The following is a 20,914-nucleotide window of genomic DNA, read 5'->3' as shown; positions in this document are numbered from 1 at the left end:
CTAATTATGCATATTATTCCTCATTTAAAATCATTCAAGAGGCTACCTACTGTCTTCAGGTGATTTATACTTTTTTCTTCTTAAAATTCTGTTTGAAAACATAAAAGTTATGCTCATTTTTGAATGTCTTACAATAAAGATACATTATTTGATCATTAGAATAAACAATAAAACTTTGCCCCATAATAGTGACCAACTTTAAACCAGTTGTGGGGTCAAGAAAAGGAATCTTGACATGTTTAAATGAACTGGAACACAAAAAGTTTAATTGAAAATAATATACTAAAAAGAACTAAATCTTCTCTAGATTGAATGCACATCTTTGGGACCCTCTATTTGTTCTCACATGAAACATCTTAAAAATTTACCCCTTTAGGGAATTAAGATTCAGCTGACTTGCTAATAAAACCCTTACAGAGATGACAAATGCTGAGTGAAAAAAAGCAATCCTGACCTCCTCTTCTTTTTAAGTAAATAAAAGAACAATAAACCATAGTTATACCTTGTTTTATTGTGATTCACAGATACTGTGTTTTTCTTTTTACAAATTGATAGTTTGCAGCAACTCTTTGTCAAGCAAGTCTACTAGCACCATTTTTCCAACAGCATTTGCTCCCGTTGCATCTCCATGTCACGGTTTGGTAATTCTTGCAATATTTCAAACTTTTTCATTATTATTATATTCGTTATGGTGATCTGTGATCAGTGATCTTTGATGTTATTACTGCAAAAAGATTATAACCTGCTGAAGGTTCAGGTGATGGTTGGCATTGTTTAGCAATGAAGTATTTTTAAATTAAGATGTGTATATATTTTTTAGACATAATGGTATTGCACACTTAATAGACCACTGTATAGTGTAAAAATAACTTTTAAATGCACTGGGAAACCAAAAAATTCATTTGACTTGCTTTGTTGCCATAATCACTTTACTGCAGTGGTCTGGAACTGAACCTGCATTATCTCTGAGGTATGCCTGTATATCAAATAGCTTATGTCCAGGAAATAAGCATAATTATTAAGAAGACAGATGAAATAAATGAGTATCATAAGATTTAATGCTCAATATACATAACTACTTATGCTGGAACTTACTATTATTTTTTAAACTAGGAAGATTATTTTCCACAGTATCATATTTAAAGACATGCTTTAGGTCTTAAAATTAATAGGTTATCAGATAGAGTAATTTCTAGTCTCTCCCATAACCCTTTTAATTACAGTATCTATGTTCTCTCCTGCAATATCTGTTGCAATCAACTCCAAACCTCTTGAGAGCAAATGTTATTCAGTATTATTGTATGTGAATTACCAAGTAAGGTAGGAGAAGCTGTTAAACCAACTGAGATCCCATGATGCCAGTTAAATTTCAATCTTTGTTCTAGGCTCCCAAAACATGTCAGCACTATTGTAGTAAAGTAGGTTATAAGTTTTGGCTGATGTGATTTGCTTGAGAGACAAAGAAAGCAGAGTGCAGAAGAGACTATCATAGGCCACAGTAAAGTAAGTTCAGAGCTGCAGCTACAATTTGTTTTTTATTATGCATATTTATTAAGTACTGAAATAATAAACATGAAGTCCAGATAAGGGCTGAACACACCAGGTTAAACACATGTGTTCCCTACCCTCTAAGAGGGCATAGTTTGAAAAAAAGAACAACTTAATACCTAGGAGGGCAGAAGCTCTCACAATCATTTTACTATATTCACTACTTTCTAAAACAGTTCATAAAATGGTGCACTACTGAACTTAAATCCACTTATTCTATTTGAAAAATAGTGTTCTGAACTTCACATCTTTGAACTCAAGCTTCCTATTGGATGATGATCAATTGTTAGCTACCAGGATAGTGTCCTTGATATATAAAAATGATTGGTGTTTCACCACTGGTTAGGCCCTTTCTATTTTTAATAAGTAGGATGCAATTATACCAATTCATCCTTAGTCTTCTACCTGGCCCCCTGGAGCAGCAATATTCATCCACAGGGCAGCACCCTAAGGTAGGAGGCAGCTGGAGATCAAGGCTAATCCCATGCACCCGGATTATTTTATTACATGATGGACATTAAGCTACAGACAAAAATTGAGCTGTAATTTCTAGTGTGATAAGGTTTTACTTACCTAAGTAAACATTAAACTCTTCACAGAAAGGAATACAACTCTGTGGATGGGTCACAAAGGCATAGAAGGGAAAGACGGTACCACTGTGTCTACTCTGCTCTTTACCAATGATAGTGCTGTTAGACAAAACTGCTAAATAGGAAAAGATACATACTTAGTAAAGGCTGACAGCTAGAAAGATACAGCTGACAATAAATGAATCTATACGTTATCCTCACTATCATGTATTGCTGGAGAAAGATTTTGATTAAACTCCAGGGAGAAGAAATCGGCCAAATGGAATTTTGCAAGTGGTATGTTTTACTAGCAAATCAATGGCTAGAGCTGACGTTGTCTTTCAGGCAAAATAAAGCTGCTCTTTCCCCTTTCTAGAAATAAACAAAAACCACCCCATTACATTTATTTAAGATAGCCTCTAAATTGGCAATTAGCTTGAGAAGACTGTTTTCACACATGGCAGAGTTCCCTGTACTTACGTCTGCCCGCTCCCTCTGTAACCGTCATGCACCATATTTCTGTATTGCTGTAGTACTATAGGAAGAATTTCAGAATTCCTCACATTCTTTCTCTAGCTCTAGAGTCAGCGGTTTACACTCCAAAAACCCAAGAACCCATGGTAGCAACTAGAGGATTATGAAATTCAGACACTTACTTAGTCATACCTGGCAGCAGACATTTATAAATTCTTATGATTTATAAACTTCCCAATTTCACTGACCTGAGCATAGCTATGTCTGATAAATCTGCAAATACCAATAAACAAGTGAAGTTTTAAAAATTATTTCACTAAGAATTAACAGTTTTGCAAAGGCAGAACTAATAATGACGGTGATGATGTCAGAAACTTGCCTTTTCTAAGCATTCAGAATTCTCATTCTTTTTGTGTCACTCCCCTTCCCCACCATGGCCCTGGACCTACTAATATGCATAAGAAACATTCAGCATGTTTTTTCAGTTTATGGCAGAATTCTAATTCCCAGGCTTTAGAAACAAATAAGAATACCTCATTTACTATATATTAAGAAATATAAATCCCTAAAACATATCCTTTTTTAAAAAAATTGAAGCAAAATTAATTTACAATACTGTGTTAGTTTCAGATGTATAAAATATTTCCTTTTGAAATGACATTTACCTAGTAGTAAACTAGTACACAGTACTACCTAGTAAACATTTTTGTCATGGGTTTTGAGAAATTCTAGTGGCCTGAAAGCTGTTTCAAAATGTTGGACTTATACTTTCATACCAAACATACAAGTAAGCATCTCATTTTACTGAAATTAGCTTAAAAACAATAAAAAATTTAATTAAAAATTAGATCTAAGATGAAAACTCAAACTCTCTAAGAAAATGCAGAATATGTTGTAATATCAAATCATAATAGCTCTATATATCTTATAAAATATACATGAAGACATTAGTATTGTGAAATGTGATCATTTTTGCCCTGTGATTAAAAGGGCTGTCATATATTTACTTTGGTAGCATTATGGCATATTTATGTGACTAAAATAGCTAATAATCTTTACACAAACAATTGTCAGTCTCAGTAGTAAGCAAGTGCAATTAGACTACCTCTCCTTTGTAGGGCTCTAATGTTTAAATTAAAAAAATGTTCTGGAAAAGAAGACAAGTTGCTTAGCCAAGACTGCCACTGAGAACACTCTGCCTGGAGTTTTCAATAGCTCCAATCTAAGAAACGTGGGCAGGTGTATTCCTCTGTGGGGGCTTAAATAAAATCTGCCCACAACTGCCAGTTTAGCTTAGCACATAAAATATACATCACTGAGAAGACAGGCTAATCACCAAAAACTGTCTCTAGGCATTACAATGGTTACATGCTGCCTTTCTCTGAGAGTAATTCTGAAGAAATAAAGGATTCAATCAGAGGAAACAAATAACCCCTCCACACTCCCAGGGGACAGGGCACGCGTATGAAATGGTTCCTGACCTATATAGTTTACCTAAGATGGCATGCTGTCTTTTCTCATTCATCATATATTTACCAAAACACATAGTATGTACCAGGCGCTTAGTTTAAGATACCAGGACAAGTGTCTTAACAACAGTGAACAAAGAGCCTCTGCTTTCAGGAAAATTATAGTTTGAGGTGAAAGACATTAAGCAAATACCAATAAACCCAATTTTAAATTGTGAAAACTGCTATGAAGGAAAAGAACAGAATACTATAGAATAACAGTGGGAGATGTCACTTAGACAGGTGGCCTCTGTGAAGAAGTAAAGTGAGAGCTGAATATTAAGTTGGTACATTCCATGCCAAGGAGCTAGCTTATCAGGACTTGAGGTGAGAAAGAACTTGGTGCTTTGGAGGAAGTGAAAGAAGGCTAGAGTGGGCTGGAGAAAAATGATCAGGAGAGGAGAGTAGCAAGGAGAGGTAAGCAGGGACTATGTCCTGCAGAGATGTGGGGTTATGTGAGACATTTGGGCTTTCACCAAAGTGTAAGAGCAAACTTTTGAAGAATTTTAAAGAGTGGCATGATATATTTATGCTTTCTAAAGGATCGTTCTTAAGTTCTGTGTAAAGAATGGATTGACAGTAAGAATGAATCCAGGAAGGTACTGTTGGGAAGCCACTGCAACAGTCTACCACAGCATGATGGTGGCTTAGAATAGGGTGTGGTAGTGAACATGTAGCATGGAGGGTGGATTCAAGATATATTTAGGAAGCAGAATCAATAGAATTTTGTAGTGGTCTGGATGGGGCGTGTGGGTGTGTGTCTGGTAGTGAGATCTCAAGAATGATCCTCAGATTTCTAATTGAGATATTAGTAGATATTTATGGAGATAAGATATATAGTGATAAGGAAGACTGGATATATCAAAAAGATCAAGAGTTTAAGATTGAATATGTTCATTGTAAGGTGCCTTTGAGGTATATGTCAACTTGGAAGCTGGCTACTGGAGTCTAGAGCTCAGAAGTCTGGGCTGGAGAGAGGAATTTAGGAGCTTCTCCAAATCACTGCCCTTGGTTCTTCAAATCACTTGCCCATTATGATTTAACTATTTTCATCATCTAGGGATAGTTTTAGAATCAAATGCTATTATCTTGGTCTAGTCTCCATTCTCCCATCTTCTCCAGTAACTTCACTGTTGATCAGACTCCCTTATAATACTTTCACCCTCTGAACTTAGTTGACCTGCACACAGAAAGTTGACAACATAACACATCTTGGACCCAATCAAGAAGAAATCTGATGCTTCCTTCAAGTTCCTAAGATGTCATTCTCCTTTGTCAACACCCTTCTAGTCTAAACATTCACCTCACTGCCTGCTTTATTAAGACAAAAGATAGCCAGAAACCTTTACATCCATCCTTACCTGATCCTCAACATACCTCTAGTCCTGTACCCAGCCACTTATATTTCCCTCCAGAATCTGAGGAAGAATTATCACCTCTTTGCTTTCCTTCTTCTAGCCCCATCCAAAATCCAAATTCTTCCAAATGTCTCTCTTTTTTAAAGGTATAATTCACATACCATAAAATTCACCTCTTTAACGTACGATTCAGTGGTTTTTAGTATATTGGAATACAAGGTATTTTAGTATCAAGGTTGTGCAACCATCACCACTATCTATCTAATTCCAGGACATTTTCATCACCTGGCTGCCCCCAACTCCCCAAGAAACTCCATACACATTAGCAGTCGCTCCCTATTCCCAGCCCCCAGCTCCTGGCACGCTAATATACTTTGTCTCTATGGATTTGCCTATTCTAGACACCGTATATAAATGGAATCATATAGTATATGGCCTTTTGTGTCTGGCTTTGTTCACTTTAGTGTAATATTTTCAAGGTTCATCCATTTTATAGCATGTGTCACTACTCCATTCCTTTTAATTGATGAACCATATTCCATTGTATGGCTATAATATATTTTGTTTATTCATTATTAATTAACAAACATTTGGGTTTGTTTCTATTTTTTTGGCTCTTATGACTAATGCTGCTACGAACGTTTGGGGAAAAGGTTTTGTGTAAACGTATTTCCAGTTCTCTTGGGTATATAACTAGGAGTGGAATTGCAAGTTAAGTATCTCTTGATATCTAAATTTACTCTTTTGCTGAGTTCAGATAACCTAGGATATCTCTCAATGCAAACAACTCTATACTGACCTCCCCACTCTACCTTCACTCAAACACCTTCAATCTTCAGAATCTTTACATATTAATTACAACTTAGTTCTTTCCAATTAAACTGAGGGCAGGAATCAATCCTCACAGGTCTAATTATACAGTAGGCGTTTAATATATGCTCAACATATTGACACCCTAAGATGCTCACAAATGAGAATGATGACTATTCACTCCTTCATTCCGCAGATCTTTAAGTGTTTGCTGTACGCTGGTCACTGTGTTTAATGTTGGGTATAAACAGTGAACAAAAGCTATTGATCAGTTTCATCTACTTCAATTCCCAATTCAACTCCACAAGTATTTACTGAATACTTATGATGTGAATGGCATTGTGCTAGGGATGACAGCAGACATAGGAATATGTTACAGTCTGCAGACTGTATGACACTCCATAAACTCTACTTATGACAGTAACAACAACAGAAACATACAACGGCAGCAGTAGCACTAGAAATTAAATGCCATAAGAAAAGAACAAAACCCTCTGGAGGGTCAACAGAGCATACATGGTTGGGAAAATGGAGAGAGAAGAGGACAGACAACAAAATACTTCTTAAAGCTGAAGATGGTACTTGAGAAAGGGCCACAAAGAAGGTGGCATTCTGACAGGTAAGGATTCCTAGGAAAAGAGAAAGTGTTTCACGCAGAGGATAGTGTGAACAAAGACAGAAAAGGCTGGGTACAGTACAGAATTTTTCAGAGAATAGTCTAGTTTGGAACGTGTAGATGGCTGAGAGAATGCTCTTGAATGTTAGGCTTAGTATTTAAATAGGTTTAGAAGAATGATTCCAAAGTCCTTGTTTAACAATTCAAATTATTTTCATGATTCCTTAACTTTTTCTTGAAACTCTTCTATTATGCTTATTATCTAAAGTGATCATGGAAATCAGTGATTTCTCCTTCCGCAAGGAACAAAAAATAAAATCTTGACAGCTAAGTGAGCATGGTTAGCTCACTTAGATCAGGGAAGGCAGAATTTCAATAATCCTAGCACAGCAATCCCATACTTTTGGGAGTACATAAGGCTTAAAACAGACATGCAGGCAAATCCCAACAGCTAAAATAACAGAAGCAAAACTAGGGTAAAAACAATAGCATTCATTAAGCTCCTAACGCCAGGCACTGTACCGGATGATTTACATATAATATACTTGATTCACCAAACAACATTTAGCTTTATGGCAAGTGAGGCTCAGAGACTCAATCAGGTAAATTGTCTGAGGTTACCAAGCTAGTAAGCTTAGCTAGTAAAATGTAGATACCACTTTTGAACACATGCCTGTCTGATCCCATATTTTCCCCACTGTTCACTGTTCACAAAGGGGGTTAGAATGATGCATGCATGCATCAATGAAAAGAGTTGACCATTTAACACCCTTTAATGGTTTGGAGAAACATTAGACTAAACTACTCAAAACGTTTGAATGGCTTAGAGATGAAGACCAACAGAGATCAAGTTTAGGGCTGCTTGTAGATCCAGTTTGAACAATGATCACGCTGTAGATCTCATTTGGTAATATCAAGGGAACAACATCCCAGTTTTGATTTGGAAACTAGAGAGTAAACTCCAAGAGAATATGGATATTTGTCTGTACACTGATGTATTCCAAGTCTCTAAAACAGACTAATATACAGTAAGCACTCAATAAACTTTTGTTTAAATAATGGCAAGTCATGAAAGGAGTATTCTCATTTGAATACTCTTGAAGGCCCTGAAATAGAGATAAAGACAGCAGAACAGTAAGTTTAAAAACCATTCAAATTGTTGGCATATCCTCTTTAATACTCAATCCCATGGCAAAAACAAGGAACTACCAAAACAAACATACAAAAAGGCAGTAGTTGTAAAACAATAGCATGATTTTACAAAGAAAGGCAGATAAAAGAATGAAAAGACACTCCTGCATTTTATATAGCATCTAACACTCTGGATAATCAAATTTCAGTGAGATGGAATCCAGAATTCTGACCTTCTGTTTTAATATTTCAGACTGCTGTGAGCAGTGTATTCAGTAACTGCTCTTGGAAGAGAAAATGGTTATCTAATCTGAACACTCTAAAAAAAAAAAAAGGACAATTTATTATTGATGACAAATAATGGAATGAAAAATCTCAAATTCCTTAATTTAAAGAAGTAACAGAGTACACTTACAAAAGTATTTTTCTAATTTTGATAGTATGTTTCTGTTAGAACATGCAAAGAAAACTGCAACAAGGAGCATTAAGAGAAAAAAAAATGCCTTTGGAAGACTGCAAGCCTCTCTACCAGAAATACTTTTAAAGAGAATAAAAGCAGGTTCCATGCACTTCCCTCTATTTTCCACAAGCTTTTCCAATATTTCTTCTTTGATGGAACCAATGAATAACTGCCACTTATCACAAAACATCTTTCAGATACATGCTTTATAAATTGCTCTCTTACAAACAGACAGTTCTTCAAGCTGCTCAGGTCTCTCTGCTGCAACAGTGTTTCTTATTTTTACTATAGTGCATTTCTTCCAGGTCATAGAATAAAGACCAATTAAAAAAAAAAACTCCTTTGCTTTCCAAAGATAATTTCCTAAAGGCAATACTACTGTATCTCAATCAACATTTTTACTATCTTTTCTCTATCTATTTTATTTAGTTCCACAATCTTTACTTACTTAAATAATTCTTAATACTGTAGCTTAATAGTTTAATTTGTCAGGGTGATCATGTTTTCTTCTATATTACATTAAGGAAGAAGATAATGAACACTTTCTTTCTAATCCATTAATGCTTGCTTGAGGCAGTCTACATGTCCCTAACCTTCTATTAATAATGACACAGACATAATTGTGTCTTGTCTTTCCAAATTCTTCAGAAATTCTGTAGTCCTTCAAAAGATAACTCACTGATTTTAGGTTCTTAGTTTGTTTTTGTTTTAATGTCTATAGAAGGTTAAACCATGCTTTTTTTTTTTTTTACTGTAACATTTAAGTTACAGAGGTTTAATTAACATTTTAGTTTAAAACACAGTTTCTAATAAACTCTAAAGGAACTAGCTTTTAAAAAGAACTAGAATTAAAACAATCTCAAATTCTGAGGGCAGATTACGTGACAACCTCAAAGGAAAAAATTCACAAGCCTTATTCTTTTAAAAAGTCTTGAAAGACATTACAATTCACTTGCTGTTCTAAAATTACTAAAGTTGTTGAGATTTCATAAGCTCCAAATACATTGATTCCTTCAGTACCCTCCTTACCCTCCAAATATTTTGGTACTCGAAAAGAAAAGCCAAGGAATCAAACTGTTGAGTGTTTATTACCACTTTATGTATAGTTTCTTATAAAACATTGAGAATATAGGAAAAATAGAAAGTTCTGGCACTCATCTTTTGTTTTGTGAGACAAATTTCTCCCCTACTTAAAATCTGAGCGGAATTTCATGATCCTTGCACCATGTCTGAAAACCACAAAGTGCAAACCCTATTTTTTAATCGGTGCTTAATTTAACTAAATTACAAAAGGGGGAAAATGTACTACAGTGCAACTTTCACATATGCTACATGTAAGTTACACGTAAGAATTTTTAAGGCTGAAAAGTGGTTTTCAGGCATAGGGCACCTGTAGCCTAAAATCAACAGGTGTAAGAATTTAACATACCAATCCTATCAGTTAAGGCAACATCAAGCAATTGAGTACTTCAGTATGATATTTTCACTCTGGTAAGGTGAAAATGCTTCATACTTTATGTAAAATACTGAGTCCTGTAATAAACCACCTCCCTAAGAGTAGCTACAGAGTTCTGTGGCATGTCAAGGCAGAGAACACCGCTATATCTCAGTCAAGGTTGGACTTGAGTAGTGGGACAGGGGCGGGCAATTCATGAGTCACACCAAAAAGTATGTCGTCCTGTAGAGCTGAGTAGAGAATTTTAACAAGGGGTTTCGAATTATTTGAAGAATGCATTAAAAAAAAAAAAAACTCTGTTGAGGAGAAAATTTTCCATCTTATATGTGGAACCAAAACTCACATAAATTTTGATTGGAGATTAGCACAACTTCATTGAATAACCTAATTTTCCTCGTAAGACACAATCCCAAAGCTTTAAGATACCCTCTATGCATATGGCACCAAGCATCACCTTTCCAAGCCCTCGCCGGCACAGGAAGTGGGTTGGACACCCCAACCATCACCCTACCCCCACCAGGAAGTGAGTTATGTTTCCCCCTCCACCAGGATGGCCTTCCTCCCCTCCCCCAACCGGAAGTGAGGCACCCCCATTCAGTCGGCCTCAAACCCAGACAAACCAGTAACAACAGCAAAAGAGGGATGATCTTCAAGGAGTGAAAGGCACCTCCACTGTGGCCACCCCCAAGCTCGCCTTGCTTACTGACCTGCTGACGATAGGGGCAGGCAGGGGCCTGGGGCCTAAAGAAAGTCCCTGGCACAGAGGACAATTCCCTGAGCCCCTCTCAATCGCCTTCACTCTTCTCGCTCCGCCGTCTCACAGCTTGACAAAAATTCCTCCGCAGTACTTTATTTTGATGTCTTTTCTTTCCCTTTACCTAATCGCTTAACCACCTTCTCAGAGGTAACTTCTCTTATCGCAGCATTTAAGAGTGTTCCGGTGAGGAGAAAAATGGAATATTATTCCCCATACCTTCAGAAAAATGAAGGGATTATTTTGTTGGAAGGCGGCGAAGGACTACGTAGTTACGCAAGGTGAGGCTCGTTTTCGCTGAGTTTTCTGGGAAATGTAGTTTTTTAAATTGCTAAGGTCCGCAGGAAGTATTGGGGCTTAAATTGGTAATTACTATGTGCTGAGTCCTTGAAGACACATTCTGTATTCGACGGCAGGCAGACCTACGGTGCTCCAGCACGAAATGGGCTAACGGTCCCGTCCCCTTTTTCCTCTGGACGTAACTAACCTGAAATTTCCCTTCACGCCTGCCCAAGGTCTTGGTCGCCCCGCCCCTTCTTTTGGCCACGCCCTCCTCAGCCAATCAGACGCTCTCGAGGTCCCTTCCTCGGGAGGTAGGAACGTGAGAGGTGGGGCCTCACGGTGACTCCTCCCGCGGGGCTGAGGCGTGACCGGGAGAAGGCTGTAGGCCGGTGCGCGCGCGCGTGCTCGCTCAAGGAGCGCGGCTGCGAGTGCGCGCGCGGAGGGGCGGCGCGCGGGGCTAGGAGGAGGCGGGCGGGCTGGTGGGCCGGGCGGACGGCGGGCGGCCGGGAGCGCGCGGTGGACTCGGCGGCGGCGGCGGCGAGTAGTTAGTTGTTGTTAGTCAGTGTCAGTTGCTCGGCGGCGGCGGCCGCAGTCACCAGGAAGGGGACGGGACGGCTGGTGATGGTGGTCACCGCGGCGGCGTGTGCGCCCTTGAGGTAACGGGGGCAGGGTTGCTCTAGTCCTCTCCGTTCCCTTCTTCTCTCGCGCCGGCTTGTGGGACCGGGGTCGTTGTGGGGTGAGGGCGATGACCTGGGGGAATCCGGGCGGGGCGGCTCGGGGTCTGGGTGGCGCCGCCGCGGGGTCACTGGCGGCCGGTGCGTCCGGCCTGGCGCGGGCTCTCGGGCCACGGCCACCCCTGCGCCCCGTCCCCCCCGGGCCCTCCGGCGCCGCGCGCCCCCTCGCGCCCCCTGCCGCCCCCGCTCCCGCCCCCTCCCTCGGCGGCGGCGGCGGCCCCGGTGGCTCGGCGCCCCCCAGAGGAGGGAAAGTTGGGACCTGGCGACGAGGGACGCCCCCGGGCGCGGCTGGAAGACTGCTGGGGAAAGTGAAGCCAGAGGAGCTGGACGCGGTGAGGCTGGGGCAGGAAGGACTCCCTCCTCTTGCTCGTGCTAAGTCTGCACGGACATCCACCTCCAAACCCGGGAGGATCTGGCGCAGTCTGGCCAGCAGCGCCAGGACGAAACCCAGTGGCTCTTTGCCTGCTCCCTTCGCTTTGCGGTTTGTGAGCCCCCTAACGTGCGGGTTTGCTTGGTTATGTGGGGATTTTGAATGGTTCAGTGGGTCAGTTTGTTTCTCCTTTGCCCTTTGATTCATCCGTTCTTGCAACTTTTCTTACCTCCCGCGTTTAGGACTTGCCGTCCGAGTCCCCTTCCCTACCCCCTCCCCGTCGCCTGCACCATCATCCTTCTGATTTCGTTTTTCGTCCTTTGACTAAATTAAAGACGGCTGAGAGCAACAGGAAAGAGAAGCCCTCCCACCTTTGTATGTCACTTAATTGCAATCCGTTGTGTTTTTTAAGATCCCTCTTTAGGAATTTGAGAGCTGTGGAATGGAGTTATTAGAAGGCTGGCGTTGAGGGATAGTGACCAGTTAAAGGAAAACTATGATTTCATCTTTATTGGCCTTGTTATAGAGAACCTAATACGTTTTTCTTCTGCTTCTGTTAAATGTGGTAAGATTATACGTTGAATTAAATATTTGAAGACTTACATAAAAGGCTATTTTTAGGTCATTGGATGATGTATGCCAACAGCTTTTCACCTGAATTGGAGCTGCCTTGAGGATTCTGTTTTGGGGTCTACCTCCTGATTTTCTGCTTAGCGACAGCGTCTTCTTTTTTCCCCCTGATAAATGAAATGATGTAGTAATGGGTATAGCGGGAGAACCCATATTGCTCTCTGCAGTGTAGAAGTGAAAAACGTGGATTATCCACAAGGGTAAAACTTTCCATGAGCAATCTTGACTACTTGCTTCATGATGGCTTTTCCTGTAATCTCAGCATTTCTAGATAGCTCAATTCACTGACTACCTTAATTACTTTCTGAAGTGCCTTGCACTTCTCTTTGGTGACTCGTTTAGTAAACTATAATGGCAAATATGGTTCATTTTCTTGGCTTCAAAGATGGTAGTTATAGCCTCGGCCCAGAGATTAGCAGTTAACAATGGAAGCAGAATTCATACCATTGCTAGTGAGTTTTGGCTATGACCAACTCACAAACTATGTGAAAAAACAAACATCTTTCCATAACTGTCAGAGGGGAAGAGGGGGAAGTATTTTATCATGTCTTTATTTTTGGAGACTCTAGCATGACTGTATTATGTGGGGAAAAAAATGTCAAATTATTTTCTTTAAGCCTTTTTGATGTGTGGTTCTTTTCTCCACCCCTTACCCTCCATTTAGGGTTTGACATGTTTGGCTGGGTTCCAGGATGGGAAGAAAAGTATTTTGGTGAAAGAAAAAGATAAGATTGCTTTGAACTATTATCCTGTGACTATTCATTTACCCAGTGGTGGTACAGAGAAACTTCCTCCATAATTTTTGTATCCCATTAACATTCTATCAGAATTCATTTTTAAGAGTCCACCCTGAGGCCCATAAAGAAATACTTCATTACTGTTCCGGACAATCATATTGAAACAAATGTTCATGGAATGTGTTAAATGTGTTCACATATAAACATTTATCTTTGTACATTTATGGTAATGTAAATATTTAAGTCTGAGAGCTTAAAAACTTTTATTTGCTTATTTGCATACATGTTTTTCAACATCTAGCAGTGCCAACCATATTTGCCAAATAAGCATCAGCCATAAATTCATGCTTTGGCACATTTCATACAATAACTCTTCTAAATTGCTCCATGGTAAAGCATCATGAGATTAGCATTTGCTTCCACGAGAGAGATTTGTTGTTGTTTTTAACTGTAATGATGCTCTGTTTAAGAGGAACAGGTGCTGGGCTCTAGCTGTTTGTGTTGAAACCTGCCAAATCATACTCTTTTGTTGGATGGGTTATTTGAGTAATTTAGGAACCAAACTGTGGCCCCTGGCTTGCCAAGTTGAGTTCAAGGTTCCATATTACTGCTGTGAATCCCTGTTTTCGCTGTAAGAGGTAATGGTGTGTGATGAGCTTTATTTTCTTATTGCTGTTCTCTTTGCTGTAATTTCTGCTCTCCACCACCACCCTGATCCTTTCATTACTGGAGCTCTTGAGAAAGTCTCGGCTGCTTCATTGCTGGTTTGTTTTCCTTGGAGAAACTATAATAACTTTCAGGCCAGGAATATATAGTTCACATTTGCTCATCAAATATTTTGAGTGCCTTTTAAGTGGTAGGCATGGTGGTAAACTCTGAGTAAATGTGGAATGAGATGCCTTGTTGTAAGGAGTGTATAGTTCAGGAGGAGAAGATAGCTGATAACCAATAATTACAGTGTGAAGTGATACATGACAGGTGTAAGGAGATTCCTATGGATGGAAGCACAGAGGAGGAGGGGCAGTTGACAAAGACTTGGGGTATTGGGGAGGGAATGTCCTGAAATGCATCTTAGTGATTATGTGAGCTAATCTTCAAAAATAGGTAGGAGTTGACTAGGTTTAGAGAGAGGTAAAGGGCATTCTAGACCAGTGCTGCTCTATAAAAATAAAGTAATACGAATCACAAATATAAGTCACATGTGTATTTTAAAATTTTCTATTAATCATGTTGAAAAGTAAAAGGTGAAATTAATTTTAGTGATATATTTTATTTAACCTGGTGTATCTATGATATTATCATTTCAACATGTAATCAATATAAAAAAGTATTGAGATATTTGACATTCTCTTTTTCATACTAATTTTCAGAATCTGGTTTGTATTTTGCACATACACCACATCTCAGTTGGGACTAGCCATATTCAAGTACTCAATAGCCAGCCACAAGTAGACAGCCGAGTTTTAGAACAGGGGCTGGTGAAGTGGTAAGAAGCCAAATCATTGAATTCCTTATGAACTAAGCTAAGGAGCTTTAACTTTACCCTGAGGATTTAGTGGAGGTGGGGGTGGAATTAAACTGTGACAGAGTCATATTTGTATTTTAGGCAGTGAGGTGAATGCTGAATTAGAGAAGGGCAAAACTGAGAGCAAGACCAGTTAGGAAGCCATTCCTGGTGAAAAATGATGAGGCTGTAGAAGAAGGGGTGGATGTATGAGAGATTTAGGAAGTAGCACCAAGGGGGCAGGGTTCATAATCAGATTATAGAGCTGAGCAAGATTGAAGGTTTAGGATGATTCCCACATTTCTGTTGTGAGCTACTGAAGGGGGTAAGCAACTAAGGGAAACCAACCGTCTTTGCCAGACAGACCAAAGGTGAAAAAGACAACTATGAGAGATTTGTCACAGAAGCTGAGGGAGAAGAATATTTCAAGGACTAGGAGTGAACAATACTGTATCCTGCCATGAAAAGGTCAAGTAAAATAAGGACTGGAAAAAGTCCATGAGACTTGGTGATGAAGTCATCTGTAACTTCAGCTAGAGCTGGTAGCTACATTGTAATGCATTCCTTCAATGGGGGTAAGAGTCAGTGACAGAAGTGTCGCTAATTGAGAGGAATACAGTGTTTTCAACAAAGGACTGAACGAAATAGTACAGATGGAGGGAGATGCAGGGGATTTAGAGAAGTTTGCTCCTCCCCCTTTTTTAAATTATGAGGGTCTTGGACATATTTATGTGGGATTGGAAAGAACCAGTGAAGGGGAGAAATTGAAGCAGAGAGAGAGGGAGAGGGAGAAGGGGAACAGAGGTGACTGATGGAGCCAAGGATTTGGAGACAGTAGGAGGGATGGGATCTGAGGCATAGGTAGACAAAGTGGCCTTGGGTAGGAAATGTTTTTCCTTTTCTAGTGAGCTGAAAGGAAGGAGGTAGAGTTGGAGGCAGTGTAAATAACTTTGTAACTGATAGGGGCAGGAAGAAGAATGAGTTGTATGTGTGTTCTGTTGTTTTTGAATACCTGCTTAGCATAATGGGGAACATGGTGGAATAGGGGTTCTTAAGAGCGTTTGAGTTTATTACAGCTTCTAAGGGATTGTAGGGGTGGGAGAAGAGACACACAGACACATGACTAGGAAAATGAATAAGGGATGGTTAGGCAGCATTTGAGGACACATTTGGATTTGTAGGGGTACCGATTGCATGGTTTGATTTTTTTTTTTTTCCCAGTAGTGATCATTCTGGATATAGCTGAAGAAACCATTTAATACTCAGAAGAACTAATAAGGTAGCATTTTCCTTGACTGTAAGATGAACAGCTAGGGTTTAAACCCTGGTGGTTCAATTCCAGAGTCCAGGCTTTGCAGATGCCTGCTTGGTGGAGATGCCCAAAGGACAATTGTCTAAGGGAATTAGTGATGTCAAGGACTGTGACTGAAACAAACTGTGGAGTCCAGGCTGGATCTTGAGCAGGAATCCTAGGTGGGCTGATTCAATCGGGAGGAAATGAAGGGCGTGAAAGCTAGGGGTCAGTGTGAAGCTAAAGAGCGAGTGAGGAGGGAGCAGTAACATTAGCTTTTATTTATGGAGTACCTACTGTGTGCTGGACACTCTAATACCTTATTTCTAATCCTAGCATGAATATTATTAACCTTATATTCATCCCTTTCTCATCTTCCTTCAGATGAAGAAACAGGATTAGGAAGGTTAAATTACATGTCCAGAGATACACACTCTCAAGGATAGAACCAAGATCGAAAGCCCATTCTTTCTTCTCCAGATGGTAGTCTTCTCAAGTAAGGAGATAAGAGAGAAAACACAGTAATGATAAAAGTGGTAGAATAACACTGGAACGTTACATTTAGAACTTCAGAGGTGTATCATTCATTTAATAATGTTTGTTGAGCATTGTGTGTGTGCCAGGCATCGTTCTAGGTGCAGAGGTTACAGTAGTGAACCAGACAGGCAGAAATCCCTGCCCTCATGGATCTTACTTTCTGACAGACATTAAACACAATAAGTAAGTTATTGTTAATACAGTATTAAAAGGTGATAGAAAAGTGCTGTGGAGAAAAATAAAGTAGGCAAATGGGATAGGAATGCTAAGACGGGGGGGGTGTGTGCTTTTAAAAAGGATGTCTGGGAAGGACTTGGTAGGGAGTGAGCGAAGACTTGAAGGATGTAAAGGAGCACACTCCGTGGAGCAAATGTTTTTCATTGGCTCTGAGGTGTGCGTGGTTTGTTCCCAGAACCCTAGGAGGCCTGTGTGCCTGGACTGGAGTGAACAGACAGTAGAAGATGGTAAAGTCAGAGAGATAACTGTGTCCAGATCACATAAAGCCTGTAGAACATTTTAAGGACTTGGGTGTTTACATTTTGAGATGGACACCATTACAGGTTTTTGAGCAAAGTGATGTGATGAGATTTATGCTTGAAAAACTTCACTCTGGCTACTGTATTGAAAGTAATCGAAAGATGTAGAGTAAAAGTAGGAAGATCAGTTAGGAGGCTCTCTTACAAAATCTAGTTGAGAGTTAGTGGTGTCTTAGACTAGGGAATTGATGAGAAATGATTGAATTTGGATGTATTTTTAACAAGTTATTTTGAAATAATTTTAGATTTACGGAGGAGTTGCACAGATAATGCATAGAGTTCCCTTATGCCAGTGTTTCTCAGCTTCAGCATTTTTGATATTTTGGCCTGGATAATCCTTTGCTTTGGGGGTTGCCCTGTGCTATAGGATGTTAAGCAGCACCCCTGGCCTCTCTCCACTAAATGCCAGTACCACCCTCCTGTTGTAACAATGAAAAATGTCTCCAGCCATTGCCAGATGCCCCTTGTGGGGCAAAACTGCTCCTATTAAGAATTGCTGTGATACACCCTTCATGCGGTCTCCCCTATTGTTAACATCTTACGTAACCATGGTACATTTATCAAGTTAAGAAATTAACATTGGTATAGTGCTTCAGCCAAACTCCAGACTATTTGTATTTCACCAGTTTTCCCACTAATATCCTTCTTCAATTCCATTTTCCAAACCAAGATACCACATCACTTTTAGTTGTCAAGTTTCCTTTATCTCTTTTAATGTGTGACAGTTTCTTGGCCCTTCCTTGATACTTTTAAAGAGTAATGGTCAAGTATTCTGTAGGATGTTCCTCAATTTGGGTTTGTCTCGTGTCTTCTCATGATTAGACTGCATTGATGGAGTTCCGGGAAAGAATACCACAGAAGTGAAGCGCCCTTCTTACCATGCTGTATAAGAATCATGATATCAACGTGACATCACTGGGTAGTCACTTTAAGGTGGTTTCTACCAGGTTTCTCCAATGGAAAGTCATTATTTTTTCCTTTCCACACTCTGATCATTAGGAGCCAGTCATTAAGTTCAGCCCACACTCAAGAGGAGAAGAATTAAACTCTACTTCCTGGGGGGAAGAGTATCAAAGAATTTGTGGACATATGTTAAAAACACCACAGTAATTGGTAAATATTTTGGGGGAGAAACTTTGAACCTTTGCCAATATCCTGTTTGAGCTCACTAGTTTTAGCATTTACCAGCATATCTTGCCTGCAGTAATTATTGCTGTGGTGTTCTAAATGTACTTTTAAATTTGCCTCATTCTTACTGTGTTTATTAATTGGAATTCTTTTGTAAATAAGAATCTGTCTATTACATAGATATCTATCTATAGTCATTTATATCAGTTCTAATTCATGGATACTTATTTTATTCTTAAAAATTTTTTTAATTTTATTTATTTTCAGTGGACGTACTGGGAGTTGAACCTGGGACCTCATGCATGCTAAACATGCACTCTACCACTGAGCTATACCCTCCCCTTATTTTATTCTTAGGGTTATAATTCAGTTGGTGTTATTTATTCTGCTGCCCAAATTATTCCAGCTTTGCCCATCGGGAACTCTTTTAGATTGACTTTTGTGCCCTTTTGATATGCTGCTGTCCCTTGTGTGTGTACATGTTACACTTCTTTATTCTCTGGCACTACCTGATGTTTCAGGCTCATGTTGTATTTTTCCTGCCTTGGCTCTAGACTCATTCCTTCAAGAAACTCTGATTCCTTTTATTGGAGAATGATATTTTGAGGTCAAGATCTGGATGCTAGGTGTGCTTGTTGCTACTGGGGTATCCCTGTTGCTAGGTGCTCTCAGTAGACAGAGCTAGGAACTATATGTATGCATACTAATCTACATGTCTGCACATATCTATGTTTATTTCTGTATATAAAATAGTCATGTATTCATACCAATATCTCTGACTCTAACTGGGTATGTTTTGATCCAACAAGGTTTGCTGATAAATTGGATATGGAATGTGAAAAGAGAGAAGTCAAGGATGATTCCAAGATTTTTGGCTTAAGCAACTGGAAGGATGGAGTTATCATTTCCAGACCTGGGCAGACTGTGAGCAGAGCAGATTTCCAGACTGGCTATGTTTTTTGAGATGTCTAATAGACCTGCTAATCGAGATGTCAAGTCAGCAGTCGAGCAAATGAATCTGGAGTTCAGAGGAGAATGGTCCAGGTGGAATACATTTAGAAGTTGTCAGTATAGGTGAGAGCACCTGAAGGGTAAACGTAGCTAGAGAAGAGGGTCAAGGATGGACCACTGGGGCATTCCAGTCAGAGGGGTGAGGAGGAGCAGTTCTGCAAAATGATAAGGATTGGGGTGTGGCTGTGGGGTGGGTTTCATATCCATTATTTTTTTTTTTTGTTATTCAACATTTTTATAGATTATACTCCACTTAAACTTAATACAAAGTACTGGATATATTTCTCTGTGCTGTGCAGTATATCCTTGTTTTTTTTTTTTTTAACATTTTTTATTGATTTATAATCATTTTACAATGTTGTGTCAAATTCCAGTGTTCAGCACAATTTTTCAGTTATTCATGGACATATACACACTCATTGTCACATTTTTTTCTCTGTGAGTTATCATAACATTTTGTGTATATTTCCCTGTGCTATACAGTGTAGTCTATTCTACAATTTTGAAATCCCAGTCTATCCCTTCCCACCCTCCACCCCCCTGGTAACCACAAGTCTGTATTCTCTGTCTGTGAGTCTTCATATCCATTATTAATAAACACTAATTCAGTACTTATTATTTGCAAGGCACCAAGCTGTTTTAGGAGTTAACACTGCTCCCTTCCTCCATAAATTTACAATCTAGGATGAGACAAATTACAGGCTGAAAAGAAAGTAGCAGTGGAAGGCAAATACCAGACAATGGTTCAAATATAACATACTAGGGAAGCTTTTTAGAGGGCATAGACGTAAGAAACAATGAACTCAAACATGTGCCAGCTACATATAAACACTAATGTAAATGCGCCAGTCATGTAACTTGTTAAGCTTTCGTGTACATACCACTGATTACCAAAAAGGAGAAGCTTCTCTTATGTTGACCTTTTTTTAAACCAGAGATAAAAAGAGACATTTTATTTATTTATTTATTTTTTAAATTTTTTTATTGAAGTGTAGTTGATTTACAATGTTAGATTCAGGTATACATCAAAGTGATTCAGTTATACATGTATTTTCTTTTCAGATTCTTTTCCATTATATGTTATTACAAGATATTGAATACAATTCCTTGTGCTATTCAATAGGTCCTCATTGTCCAGCCATTCCATACACAGTAATGTGTGTGACCTTGTTTTCTTAAGTTGCTTCTGCTCTTGGTCCCCTGCCATTGTAAGTGGGATTCTACTTAAGACTGCTTAAAATAAAATGTTGCAAGGTGAAATCAAGCAGAAGTGGCGTTCATCTTCTGTGAACATGCTTAATTTTTGACTGCTGCTTTATGGATGATCTTAGACATTCACATTTGTCATTTGATTACTAAAATCATACCCCAATGCAATTAGGGAACTTTAAGAGTAATTTAAATGTGTAACCTAGCAAACCAGTTTTAGTAAAATATTTAACTCCTTTGCACTAAAAATGGATAGGCTGT

The 20,914-nt window shown here is 39.2% G+C and overlaps 2 protein-coding genes across 8 annotated transcripts in view; one reads left to right on the top strand and one right to left on the bottom strand.

Annotated features, from left to right (window-relative positions):
• HMG20A (high mobility group 20A) overlaps window positions 1-11,146 on the bottom strand; it is a 47,828-nt gene extending 36,682 nt beyond the window's left edge. For 2 of the 3 annotated variants that reach the window (XM_010977849.3, XM_064480685.1), the window contains exon 1: window positions 10,638-11,146. The gene's annotated coding sequence lies outside the window, so the exon portion shown is untranslated. The remainder of the gene's footprint in view (window positions 1-10,637) is intronic. The other variant, XM_010977850.3, reaches the window with a different exon arrangement.
• Window positions 11,147-11,424: 278 nt separating this feature from the next.
• PEAK1 (pseudopodium enriched atypical kinase 1) overlaps window positions 11,425-20,914 on the top strand; it is a 204,680-nt gene continuing 195,190 nt past the window's right edge. For 3 of the 5 annotated variants that reach the window (XM_031440780.2, XM_031440779.2, XM_031440776.2), the window contains exon 1: window positions 11,425-11,622. The gene's annotated coding sequence lies outside the window, so the exon portion shown is untranslated. The remainder of the gene's footprint in view (window positions 11,623-20,914) is intronic. The other 2 variants (XM_031440777.2, XM_031440774.2) reach the window with 1 other exon arrangement.

Source organism: Camelus dromedarius, chromosome 29 (assembly GCF_036321535.1).
Source record: "Camelus dromedarius isolate mCamDro1 chromosome 29, mCamDro1.pat, whole genome shotgun sequence".
Taxonomy (NCBI): Eukaryota; Metazoa; Chordata; class Mammalia; order Artiodactyla; family Camelidae; genus Camelus; species Camelus dromedarius.
This window is presented reverse-complemented; position numbering and strand designations above follow the sequence as displayed.